At 39.7% G+C, this 9,868-nt stretch overlaps 1 pseudogene; it reads left to right on the top strand.

Annotated features, from left to right (window-relative positions):
- The first annotated feature begins 629 nt into the window (after positions 1-629).
- LOC102849499 lies at positions 630-8,846 on the top strand (annotated as a pseudogene).
- The last annotated feature ends 1,022 nt before the right edge of the window (positions 8,847-9,868 follow it).

Raw genomic sequence — 9,868 nt, 5'->3', positions numbered from 1 at the left:
CACTGTAAGTAGTCTACGACTCCACAGCACTTAACAACAACAACAACTATTGATTTCAGAGAGTTAACAAGACTCTTGTTGTTGTTGTTTTATACCGTTGAGTGGGAACTGACCCATAGCTGATCTTTCAGCAAGTTTTCAAAGACAGTTAATTTCATGGGAGGAATTTTCCCATTCGTCTCCTGTGTCACAGCTGGTGGGTTTTAACCATGTGCCTTTGCAATTGCAATACAGTTTCTTGTCACAGGATATAATTTCATAAATAGCTAATACATACATGAAGTTAAAAGTTTCTGCTGAGAATTATCGTAAGTTTTTATCAACAGTCATTTGTGTAAGTTGAGGAAATAATGTGGTTAGTAGACTTAAAATCACTACATATCAACAGTTTTCTAAATGATAAGAACGTATTTTAAAATTTTTTTGAAGTGCTTTTCCGCGCTACCCGCACAAGCGTCCATATGGCATTGTTCTGGTTCCCGTCGTAAGTTAAAAGGGAAACTTCCACAATGTCCGGACCCCTTGATGTCCTCCTGCAGATGAAGGGGAAAGATGTCCTCAAATTCCTTGCAGCAGGAACGCATTTGGGCGGCACCAACCTTGACTTCCAAATGGAACAGTACATCTACAAAAGGAAAAGTGATGGCATCTACATCATAAACCTGAAGAGGACCTGGGAGAAGCTGCTCTTGGCTGCTCGCGCCATTGTTGCCATTGAAAATCCAGCTGATGTCAGTGTCATTTCCTCCAGAAATACAGGCCAGAGAGCCTTTCTGAAGTTTGCTGCTGCTACTGGGGCCACTCCTATTCCCAGGCGCTTTACTCTGGAACCTTCACTAACTAGATCCAGGAAGCCTTCCGGGTGCCTCGTCTTCTGGTGGTTACTGATCCCAGGGCTGACCACCAGCCTCTGACAGATGCATCTTACGTTAACTTGTCCACCATTGCCCTGTGTAACACAGATTCTCCTCTGCGTTACGTAGACATTGCTATCCCCTGCAACAACAAGGGAGCTCACTCCGTGGGTCTGAAGTGGTGGATGTGGACCCGGGAAGTCCTGCGCATGCGTGGTACGATCTCCCTGGAGCACCTGTGGGAGGTCACGCCCGATCTGGACTTCTACAGAGATCCGGAAAAGATTGAAAAGGAAGAACAGGCTGCTGCTGAAAAGGCTGTGACCAAGGAGGAGTTTCAGGGAGAGTGGACCGCCCCTGAATTCACTGCTACTTAGCCTGAATTCACTGCTACTCAGCCTGAAGTGACAGACTGGTCCGAAGGCGTCCAGGTGCCCTCTGTGCCCATTCAGCAGTTCCCTACCGAAGACCGGTCTGCAGCCCCCATTGCTCAGGCCACTGAGTGGCTGGGTCTTAAACTGTCTTTAAAAAGTGGAAATAAGGTTGACGGAAAATAAACAATGCGTTTCATAAGAAAAAAAAAATTTTTGAAGTGTACAACATGTGAAGATAGATTTTAGTAAGAAATGTGTATAAGTGATATTAAGAAATCATGCATAGAAAAAATAAAAACAAAATCAAAATTCTTTAATTGTACAGCCTTCAAGGAGTAAATAATACTTGCGAGAGGTAAAACATATGGAAATATGTAAACGGTAAAACTGACGATAGAAAACATCACAGGAAATTATTTCTGAGACAAAAAGCTAAAATGGGAAAAGCACAAACCTGAAGAAATGAAGATCAAAAGAAGAACACATGATTAATTTAGAAAAGAATTTCCCAGATTTTTTCTACCCAAAATTATTTTATCAACTCACTATTGGAAAAGAGATGAATTCGCTCAGCATTTCTTAAGCTAAAGGAACTGAAGAACAATTCAAGATTTGAGTTGCAATACTTAAGGATGCTTTGAGAGAACGTTGAATGACCCATGTTGAGTGACCCAGGAAGTGCCAAAAGAAGATGGAAGCAGTACCCACAGTCACTATACAAAATTTAAAAAATTTTAAAAATTGACTGGCGTAAGAGTTTAATGAAACAATACATAATCAAGGGCCTATAGTAATGAAGATGGAAATTCAAGCTGCTCTGAAGGAATTAGCAAAACATAAGGCCCCAGGAATTAAAGGCACACCAATTGATACATTTCAACAGACAAACACTGTCCTGGACATACTCATCCAGTTGTGCCCAAAAATCTGATGGACATCCACCTGGCCATCTAACGGTCCATATTTGTTACCAGTCAAACAATGACCCAATAGAGTGTTGAAATTATTGAAAAATATCATTAGTATCACATGCAAGAAAGATTGTGAAATCCAAAAATCATCCACAATTAACCGGAGCAGTACATCAACAGAGAACTGCCAGATGTACAAACTAGGTATAGAAGAGGCTATGACACTAGAGGTATTATACTCACTGTATAGAGATTTTAGCTGAAAGCAGAGAGTACCAGAGGAACATCTCTTTGTGCTTCATTGATTATGCAAAGGCATTGGACTGAATGGATCACAACAAACTGTGGCTAACTCTAAAACAAATTGAAATCTCAGAACACTTGATTGTGCTTATGTAAAACTTGTATTTATGTAAAACTTGTATTTTGACCAGGAGGTAGTCAGAACAGGACAAGTAATTACTGCATGATTCAAAATCAGAAAAGGCATATGCCAGGGATAAACCCTATATCCATATCTACATGCAGAACAGACCAGCAGGGAGGCTGGGCTGTATGAGGGTATGTGGCATTAGGATTGGATGAAGATTCATCAACAACCTGCATTATACAGGTAACACAACCCTGCTTGCTGAAACTGAAGAAAACCTGAAGCATTTGCTGCAAAACATTGAAGACAACAGCCATCCATATGGATTGAAGCTCAACCTCAAGAAAATAAAGATTCTCACAACTGGGCTGATTGGCCCAGTCATAATAGACTGTGAAGAGACAGAGAGTATTAACTGCTTCAGCTTCCTTGGCTCCACAATCAACACTCTTGGTACCAATGATCAAGAAATTTAAAAAAAAATAAAACAAAACAAAATAATTGTGTTGGGAAATTCTGCTGTTAAGGACCTCTCCAGAGTCCTGAGCAGCAATGATACCAGTCTAGAGACTAAGATGAGCCTGATCCAGGCCACGGTCTTTGCAATGCACCAGAGAGCTGGACAATGCAAGGTATGATAGAATTGATGCCTCTGAGTTGTGGTTCTGGAGAAGAGTATTGAATATACCAGGGATGCGAGGAAAACAGTTTCATCCTAGATAGTGTGAAACCAAGCAGCTCCTTGGAGGCAACAATTTTGAAGCTTCATCTGACATACTTTAGTCATGCTGCAAGAAGGGACCAGTCCTTATAGAGGGACATCATACTTGAGACAGCACAAGTGAGGAAGACTCTCGATGAGATGGATTAATTCAGTCATGTGGTAATGGGAGTTTGTATCTTAAGACAATGGATTGGCTTAGAGTTGTTCAGAGTTGTTGCACTATAAAAGTTGCAAGCAACTGCATGGAACATAACAACAATAACAGCAACAACTTTTTTCCCCTTACTTTTAAAGAAAGATATTTTTTACTAGGTAAATGAAGCTTATATATATAAGTTGTTCTTGTTGTTAAGTGCCAGCAAGTACGACTCATAGTGACCCTATGAACAGAAGATCTGAACACTTGCATAGGTTTCATTGTTTTTCCACATTCAGAGAACTTTTGGAGGCAAACTATTTCAGAAGTGGATGCCACTCTTGCTTCCAAGCTTGTTTTAATAGGGGAGCTCCATCATACACTGTCCACCATGGGTAACCATAAACGCATTTGACACATCAGTATCACAGTGTCCAGCATCACAGCAACTACGAGCTACCTCTGTACAGAAAATGGAAAGATCAGTGCTATACTACTTAGAAGAATTTTTACCTGAAAGCAATTAATCTGATGCTGCAGATTAAAATCCCTCAACTTTGGCTTGATAGTATTACTTTCTATCCACTAGGCCAACAGAGCTCTCTCTATGTTGTTGTTAAGTGCTGTTGAGTCATAGATGACTCATAGTGACCCTATGAACAAAAGACCTGAACGCTTTCAAAAATTTCATCATTTCTCCATGTTCATGGAGTTTCTGGAGGCAAGCTATTTTGGAAGTGGATACCACTACTGCTTCCAAACTTGTTTTAATCACTGAGTTCCACCAAACACTGTCCATTATGTACTGAAATAAAATTTTAGTTAACTATATTTTACTATCAATTTCCTTGTGTTATTTGTATCTTCCTATGTGCCTTTGTGCTGTGGTGCTGGAGAAGAGTATTAAACACACCATTAATTGCTAAGAGAACAAACATGTCTCTCCTGGAGAGGATGAAACTAGGCTGTTCCTTGGAGGCAAGGATTTTGAAGCTCTTTCTCACATACTTTGAACATGTTGCGAGGAGGGACAAGTCCTTGGAGAAGAACATCATGCTTGGAAATGTGAAGGGACAGTGCAAGTGAGGAAGACATCATACTAAGTGAAATATCCCAGTCACAGAAAGACAAATACTGCATAAAATCACCATAAAGAGCAGGTCTGACATGGTGAGTTGGAAAGAGAATAGGATAAGAGTAGATACGTAATGTCTATTGCATTGTAATGGACGAAGGAAAGAACTGCTTAAAAGGAAATATGATTAGGCGCTATACGTACGCCCACAGCCCAGAATAATAGGTCTATCATTGCAAAGAGAACTGGGGTGACAGTGGAAAAGGTAGTTAATTGGCAACAATGAATGAATTCTTTTAAGTGAACTGGGGGATGGGGAAGGGTGGTTGAAAGGGGTAAAATGAGCAACAATAAATGAATGTAAACCTAATTTCTCTGTCAACGCTCGTTAAAATCACAATTAAAATAAAATTTTGTTAAAAATAAAAGCGGAAGACCCTGGATGAGATAGATCGACATCGTGACTAGTGTAATGGAGGTAGGTGTGTCAAGATAAAGCAAGGTTCAGTTCTGTTGTACATAGGGTCACTATGAGTAACGAGCAGCTCTATAGCACATAAAAACAATGTTCCTTCTAGGTAGCACTGGTGGTTAGGCAGATGGTTTAAATTCTTGATTTGCAACAAGTGCTTCAAGTTCTATTGTTTTCAGCAAGTGTATGTTTCTGCCTAACAGAGATTGTTGACAAGCCTTCCTCCAATCCTTACCCCACATTCTTCTTCATAAAGTTGATTTCTAGCTTCTGAAAACCTCTTTGATGTTCAGCTATTACTCAGTTCCGACACAACGGCAAACAACAATAGCAATGCTCATTAGTCCCCATTACTCTGTCGGCCTAGTGTGTATGGAATTGCCAACTCAAATGCACATTATTTGCATCTACCAGCTGCTCATGGGAGAAAAATGTGTCATTTCCTCTCATGCTATTCATAGCCTATGAAAACCCACTACTGGAGTGTCAGCTGAGTCTGTTTGACTCAATGACACAAAAAGACAACAATAGCATGCTTTTTAAAGGCAAAGATAATGAAACTCCATTTTTCATACACTGGTCATGTAAGGAGAGTCAGTTCATGGGGAAAAAAAAACATCGTCCTTGGAGAATGTGGAAGGTCAGAGAAAGAAAGGAAGAAGATAGATTGACACAATGACTGGAACAATTTACTGGAACACATCAGAGATTGTAAGGATGACCCAGATAGATCTGCTTTTATATTACTGACATGAGTTGTTTTGGCCTCAGTGGCACTTAACAACAACAATATTATGCTGGAGATAACAAAGACAATATATGATAAGGTCCTTGCACAATATGTTTAAGAAATCAAGATTTAGAGAGAGAGCTGTCAATGATAATATGCTAAATTGAGTATCAGTAAGCATCTTACAGAACTTTCTGTGGAAATTTCTCCTTCTATAGTAGAATATATTTCTATGGAAATGCCTCCTTCTGTGGAAGGAAATGATTGATGCTACTTATCATCTGCAATTAATGGAATTGAAGCTACAAAAATAAGGCAATCTTTTTTTTAAAATTTGTTGCTTTTGCATAAGAATAAAAGATGCAATTTCCACACCATTCACTGAAGCTAGCTGCATCTGTGTACATACACTTGTAAATAAAGTAAGATAAATTATTATGTTCTGTAATACTGAGAGATGATATGTTCAATTCCAGAAAGGTTTTGTTTTGTTTCTAATTCTCTGAGAATGTAAATTTGTTTATTCTCAAAGTTTTAGACTTTTATACAATTTTAAGAAGAGGATATTTTCAAGATTACTACAGAATTAAGACATCGCAGCAGAGAGATAATCTAAAAGAACCCTGTAGAGATCTTTCTCTTAATTTTAACCCTCATTTCCCTGAATTCACTGAAATCCTCATGTTATTGAGCAAAACACATCAATTTATATTTTGTCAAAAATGCATTTTAAAATGATAAAGACAATAAATGGGCTTTGTTTTCTATCTTTTATAAGAATGTCTTGGTATCATGCCAGGTCTACTACTCTAAGGATGCATAATACTTATTTTTAGGAAAATTGCATGTCTAGGGGGATAATATGGCCTCTAAGTTTATTTGCCAAGTTTGGGAACATTTTGGGAAGTTTGTATACATACTTACATCGTGTATACAGGCCTAGTGACCTGAGATCCAATTATTGAGAGGCACTGCAATGCATTGATGTAGAGCTTTCGTGTTATGGGTCATGCAATTTTTCCAGGTAAATAGTTAGAAGCTACACAGCTGGCCAAACTCAGTCAGTTTCTGTAATATTCACTTTTGTAACCTTGTTGTCGTTGTTTTTGTTGTTATGTGCCGTCCAGTCGCTTGCAACTCATAGCGGCCCTATGTACCACAGCCCTAAACTCCGCTCTGTCCTGTGCCAATTGCATTATCTCCAACAAACCCATCCCAATTGCCCCAGTCACTGAATCAATCCACCTCATAGAGGGCCTTCCCCTCCTGCGCTGTCCCTCCACACTACCAAGCATGATGTCCTTCTCCAAGGACCGGCCCAGTTTAATCCTCTCCAGGATGAATCTGTTTGTTTTCTTAGCAGTCCATGGTACCCTCAATACTCTTCTCCAGTATCACAGCTCAAAGGCATCAATTCTCCTTCTATCCTCCTTAGTCATTGTCCAGCTCTCTGATGCATAACAAGTGATTGCTAAAACCATGTCCTGTATCAGATGCACCTTAGTCTACAGAAAGACACAATTGCTCTTCAGTACTTTGGAGAGGTCCCTAACAGCAGACTTTCCCATTGAAATACATCTTTTACTTTCCTGGCTACTGGTGCCAAGAGTGCTGACTGTGGAGCCAACCAAACTAAAGCTGTGAACAATCTCAATCTCTTCACCATCCATTCTGATGCTGCCAATTGGCCCAGTGATAAGAATCTTTGTCTTCTTGACATTGAGCCTTAATCCATATTGGAGGCTGCAGTCCTTGACCCTCTGCAGTAAGCGCTTCAGGTCCTCCTCAAAAGCATGGAACTCAATAATGACAAGAACCAAATAAACATGGTTTCCAGAAACATAAATTCCAGGCTTTCTGCTTTAATATTTAAGAATGTTCGGCCCATCAACAAACGAATGGATAGAGAAGCTGTGGTATATTCACACAATGCAATACTATGGTGCATTGAAAAAGAAGGAACTCATGCAATATTATTCAAAATGGGTGACCCTGGGGGACATTATGCTGAGTGAAATATCTCAGTCACAAAAGGACAAATACTGCATGGTGCCACTGTTGTAGAATGGGACTATATTAGGGTTGGGGTAAGACTGAGAAAACTGGATAAATTATGTATACTGTTTTGAAACAGATGAGGGAGAGAATAATTTTAAAGCGATATATGACAGGGTATCATAATTATCACAAGAGTCCAGAATTAAGGTGCATAGTGGAGTGTAGCTGGGGCAGTGGCATGGTTGCAGGGGGATTGTATACCAAAGAGAGATCTTTTCTTTTACTTTTTCAAAGAGAGGAGCAAACTGGGACGGGGGGAGGAGGGCGGCGGGGAGGGCTCGGCAGGGAGAAAAGTGCAACAATGAATGAATGGAAATCCGAAATCTCTGTGAATGTACATTAAAATTATTAAAATTTAAGGAAAAAGGAAGAATGTTTGACAGACAAAGAATTAATGCCTTTGAGTTGTAGTGCTGAAGAGGAGCACTGAACATCCCATGGACTTTCAAGAGAGCAAACAGAGTCTCAGAGAGGGTAAAATCAAGCTGATCGTTGGAGGCAAGGATTTTGAAGCTCTGTCTCTCATACACTGGGCAGGTTTCCACAAGAGACTAGTCCTTAGAGAAGAACATCATGCTTGGGATGGTGGAGGGACAATACATGAGAGGAAGACCCTGGATGAGGTGGATAGACACAGTACTTGAGATAATGTGGGTAGTCATGTCAGAGGCAATGAAATTGTCTCATGACAGGGAAGAATTCAGAGATATTGTGAATAGAGTCACTTTAAGTCAGAGTCGACTCGATGGCACTTAACAATAAAAACAACATTATTTTGAAGATCCAATAGGATTCTCTTTGCATCATCTTTCTAAGATGGTAGTGTAACCAGATCTTATGTGTTGCATAAAAGCACAAATCACAGGATAGTCACATGTGGCAAAAGAAGATGTTTCTTGAAACATCAGGTCTGTAATTAATACAACTTATTTTTAATTCAAATAACAGGGGACAAACATCAGTAGATGTTACAGCTTAGGGATCATTATTCAACTAACTGTATTGTTCATATTTTTGTAGTCTGGGTCCAAATACAAATTATCGAAGTGTCAACACTTCGTTATTATTCTGGTGGTAGAGGATTGGCAGCAAGAAGCATCTGGTTAGCTAGGAGAGATGCTGGCAGCTATATTTCTCATTAAATGGATGCACTCTGCTTGCCATGGGGCTGGCAGGCATTTGTTAAGCTAAGTTGCCATTGTAACAAATGCCAGATGCCAGGCTGAATTTATAAACATGATTCAGGTCTCACATAAATCTGGCTAGATTCATATAAACCACTAAAGATAGTTATATGTAAGCTGAGCTAGGCCATGCTTCTCAGTGGTTTGGATGATATTACATAATAATTCTCCATTGTTGGCTCCAGTGTGAGCAGTAAACCAGTTGAAAAGGGAGTTTTCTTGGGGTTATGATCTTCATTGAATATGCACATAAGTTCTTAAATGTTCTGGAAAAGCTTGCTCTCTTTCTGGATTTCACATCGGATTTATCATCCTTGAATTCCAGTTCTTGGAACATGCGTGAGTCCACTATCTGACCACAAACTTTGGTAGTCATCAGGTCCTGGTAGTCATCAGGTCCTGCAACCCCATGAGCTAGCATCTTGTCATATGACTTGACAATATGGGATTTATTTGCTCCTGCAATCATGTGAGTCAGAAGCCACTCAACTGAACATCTGAGCCATGGATTTGGGACTTCCCACCCTCCACAACTGTGTGAACCATTTCCTTGAAATCAATCTCTCTCTCTCTCTCTCTCCTCCCCCCTCTAATATGTAACCTCTAATAACTCCATGAAGAGGTATCTGACCTCCAATAATTCTATAAGCGGGAGAGAGGATCACTGTAATCATCAACCCAAAATTAACTGCTGGGAAGTTGAGGTTAAAATCCCTCCACCCTTTAATCTTTTTATCAAACCTAATATTAGCTGTTTCTCCCACAACATTACTACTCTGCTTGATTTGATAATTAATTACAATGATCATACGGAAATTCTTAAAAGTATGAGGTTGTAAGTGAAGTAAGAAAAGGAAGAGAGAAGAATAATCAATGTCTTTGAGTTGTGGTCCTCGAGAAGAGTATTGAACATATCATGCACCACCAAGAAAACAAACAGGTCTGTCCTGGTGATGGTGAAAGCAGGTTGCTCCTCAGAG

This window comes from Elephantulus edwardii, unplaced genomic scaffold (assembly GCF_000299155.1).
Source record: "Elephantulus edwardii isolate Elephantulus edwardi_28Jun2011 unplaced genomic scaffold, EleEdw1.0 scaffold00079, whole genome shotgun sequence".
In the NCBI taxonomy this organism is placed as follows: domain Eukaryota; kingdom Metazoa; phylum Chordata; class Mammalia; order Macroscelidea; family Macroscelididae; genus Elephantulus; species Elephantulus edwardii.
This window is presented reverse-complemented; position numbering and strand designations above follow the sequence as displayed.